Raw genomic sequence first — 4,241 nt, forward strand, 5'->3', positions numbered from 1 at the left:
CTCTCCTGGCTAAGCTCAAGCGAGTCAGTGGGAGGGCCCAGGTCTTTGCTGCGCTGGTCAAACCACTGAGACAGAAGCCCATGGCCCACGTCGCTCTCCTGGTGAACTGAGTGACTGTTTTATGACTTATCTCTTTAAATTTTCAAAGTAACATCTGTGGATTCTAAGTCTCTAAATATTGTGTTTTCAAAATAACAGGAAATGAGATGGAGATTGACCTCTGTCCTGCATAATATACATATGTTGTGAAGGAATTTTAGGTCTTCTGGTGGGAGGATGGATGGGAGTCCAGATGTTACCATGATGACCTCAGTGGACAAGACCTAAGAAAGAAGAAGTGGCTGGTGAAGGGAAGTGCTGCCTACAGTCCTCCAAAGACCAGTGTGATGGACAAAACACTCCTCAGAGACCTGAGTAACATGACCTTGTTCAAGCACAGACACACAATATAGCAAAGCATTCACACGTACGTCGGTAGTCATCTAACCCTCTTGTGATTTGGGGGTGGGAGGATGTTGGAGCAAAAACTACAATGTAACAAATAAAGTGTGATACTGTATGAAAGTGGTACAAAATTTGTGAAGTCACCTTTGTTGTTTCAGGGGAGCTGGAGGTTTACCACAGCTCAATGCTGAAGTATGCAGAGAAGAGGAGGCACATCAAATACACCCCCACGCAGGCCAGAACTCAGCTCAGTGTCATGGATAACAACTACAATGATGAATTGTTGATGAAAAGTTGTTCTAGTTGCCCTTTTCTTAGCTGTCAGCTATTTGCCTTTAGTGGGATAAGTTTAATGTGGTCTCACTGTTCCACCTTGTGGCAGTGCTAGGCCTAGCGGTAACTCAATCTAAGCAACCTGTTTGCCATTCAGCTCGATGTTTAATGGTCCAAAGACAGACAAATAGTCTGTCATTGATGACACATCATATCATGTCTCTTGGGGCAGCGGTGGCCCAAAGGTTACAGAAGCGAGCTTGTGACCATGAGGTAAAATCTGGGTATGGAAAGTAAAACAAGCAGTGCTTGCCCTCCCTAATTTATCACCATTGAGGTGCCCTTGAGCAAGGCCCATAACCCTAAAAACTCCAGCTGAGCTGCTCAGTGGTCAGCAGATCAGGCTGCTGTTGTACTGGGCAGCTTCCAGGTGTGAATCTGATCATGGCCTTCCTGCAAATGAGAGGTTGCTCTCAGTGAAGCTCCCTATATTAATAAAGTTAAAAGAGTTGTATCATGTGCAAATAAAAAATAAAATCATGTTTTATCCTGTGTTCAATATGCTGTTAGATTTTTTTCATCTCAAATTGTACAAAGATTAAACAAGAAGAAAGTGCATTAAATTCATTGAAACCAACGTACTGCCCAGTTGGTGAGGGATATAAATTTCGAATTTTATTTGCCAAGTTGTAGTACTCTTAGGGCTCACTCAGGTACAACCTGGTAAGCAACCAGCCTGAATTGCCTGAACAGAACCAAAAATGAATAATAGAAGTAACACATACATTCTCTAGAATATTACTGGCATATGCCTACTACAATGTGCAGAAAAAAAGGTAAAAGTTAACAGTGTTTATTCACAAATAGGTGGAGGTTGTGGCTGGTGGAGCTGACGAAAGCAAGGGGAAGACAGGCTTGAGCTGGCGTGGTTTGGTAGTAATGTACTAACTAACACCACAGCATACTACTAACATAGTAGTATGCTGTGGTGGTTGGTAATGGACATGGAGAAGCAGGCGGTGGCACAGGAGTTCTGAAACAGAAAAGGACAACACGAATCGGTGATGAGTCGCAGGAAACCAAGGATATTTAACCAGGGAGAAGATGAGTTGATTGGTAATAGTTCTGCGTAGTTCCACCAGATGCCCAGAATGAAGCCACTACATGTAGGCTACAGTTAGCACAGTACACCAATGGCTGCAGAATATGTGATTCCAGTTTAGTTAGCCTATACAAACAGCTAACACAAGTAGTCTACATTGCTTCTTGTTGTCTAATAACCAGTTTAAAAACCATACTTTGAAGATAAATTATCTTTAGCCCTTCTGATTTTTGGATGTTTGTTTTTTTTTCAATTTATCTTCACAGTCATTCAGTAAGGCAGTAAATTCCCAGTCTTCTTGGCCTCCAGCCAAGAAGGAGCAAATTTCCCCAGAAGTTTCCTCTCTATCTATTTCAGTTTCCTTTTGCAAAAGCTCTTATTCTGTATACTCTGATTTGGTGTAGTATCCCCTTGTCTCCATAGTTACCAGTATTTCCTTGTCGCTGTCATAGTCACCTATTTTAATTCTCTTCCATAAAACGCTGAAAGTTTGACCCAAACAGCAGAATGCGGAAGTTGTATGGTTGAGGAAATGTTGTTCCAAAGGACATCTAACAGCAAGGTAAAGCGCTTCAAATATTCACAATATGGCGTACACTTGAATTGATATAGATTTTTTTTTGGGTGGGCCTTCTTTTAGGTGGCTATAATACATTTTGCTGGGGACCCTGTCAACAGGGCTTTGTTTCAGCTGTACATGTTGCTGACTAGCTTGGCAACATAGACTGGATCAAGAGGTTCAGAGTGGTGAGTTATTAATCTGTAACAAATGTATCTTTCATCCATAAACTTTATGTCTATTGACAGACTGGAGGGTGGCTAGTGTTTGGAAGGGAAGTGTGTGCTGCAGCTCAGTGTTTTTCCTCCTGTGTTTTTGAGGGTCCTGTGAGCATTCCTAAATTGCTGCATTCAGCTTAAAGAAGCTTGCTCCAGTCTGCGTCTGTGTCCTAACGATACCTCCGTTAGGACCATGACTAAGTTTAAAACTCATTATCTGGCAGCGTGCTGCCATTACAACAGAGCCAAGCTGTTGTGAGGAAAATCTCATCATCCTACGGCCTGCTAAGACAGAAAGAAATATAGATGTGCCCAAATAGGAGCTCTGGGGAGGAGAGAAGATCAGCTGTCCAATCTGCAGCGTGTCAAGTCAGACCTTGAGCCAGTACCTTCACATGCCCCAACGAGGCTCTGTCCAAATTAGGCACCAATTGGCCACTAAGTGGCGCTTTTGTTGAAAAATCATGAAAAAGGCTTAAATTATTTTTACAAATTACTTTTTCTTAATTGAATGTTTTCCAGTCTAGGCTCTGTTTCAGGAAGCAGGATTAACTAATTCTGAGCCAGAACAGCTGATCAGTCAGTTCAGTAAACTCTGAGTATGTTCACTCTGAATGCACAGAAATGTGAATGAAAAAAACATCCAAAGAGATCCGAGACTATGATTTACCATGGCAACAGGTAAATAATAGGCAGGGCATCCATTTTAATTCAGTGGATGTACTGATATTAATGCATGTACAGGCATATGTATGTGCACATTTATCTAAAAAAAGAGCCTGAGTCAGAGTGGTGATGAGTGTCCATAAGTTAATGCAATAGTTTTATTCACAATGATGTCTGTTTATTCATCATCTACCAGACTTACATTTTCCTAATGGATGATAAAGTGGTTGAATCTGACAGTGTATGAGGCTGTAGCCTATATTACATTTTAAATATATTTTGAGTGCAGTACATGGGTCTTGGCTCAACAGCTTCCAGTGGCTTTATTTCAGCTACTTCACCATGTATAATAAATTTAAACAAAGTCTGTAAAATGTGGGTAACACACGGTCAGAGTATTTGCAGCCTATTTAAAAAAAACTCTAACTACATTCCGCAGCTGCACCATGATCCTGCTTACTCAGAAATATTATATATACATGTTTGCCAATATTATAGGAATTGTTATCCAACAGTGCAGCAATCACATCATGAGTGAAAGAAATTAGCATTCACTGATCCTATGTGTCTTAAAGCGACAATATGTAGTCCGAAACACAACCGCTACTTTTCAGACAGCACAGGGAGCCGTATATTGACACAACGCTCACGGGAAAAAAGTGTGACAAAGTGGGTTTGCTCACCGTTTGTCCCATAGCCTACAGGTTATTATCCACATTATACCATATAATTTTATACAGGTGTTTATTTTTGTAATTTACCATGGCTTGTGTAACTTAGCATCCTGGGTGATATGATAGGTTCAAGTAAACACACAGTCATAAGTTAGTTTCAGTTACATTTTATTAGGTTGCAAGTTTGAACATGGTTACTAATTTTTGTTCCTTTGTTCAGTTCCACCATGTAGGACAATTGTTTGGGGAGCAGCCCACCTAAGCATTTCCTGTTTTTTAGTAATTGGGTGGTCATGGATGATACA

Source organism: Micropterus salmoides, unplaced genomic scaffold (genome assembly GCF_014851395.1).
Source record: "Micropterus salmoides isolate LMB-PRFRI ecotype aquatic unplaced genomic scaffold, ASM1485139v1 Ms_hic_scaffold_13, whole genome shotgun sequence".
NCBI lineage: Eukaryota > Metazoa > Chordata > Actinopteri > Centrarchiformes > Centrarchidae > Micropterus > Micropterus salmoides.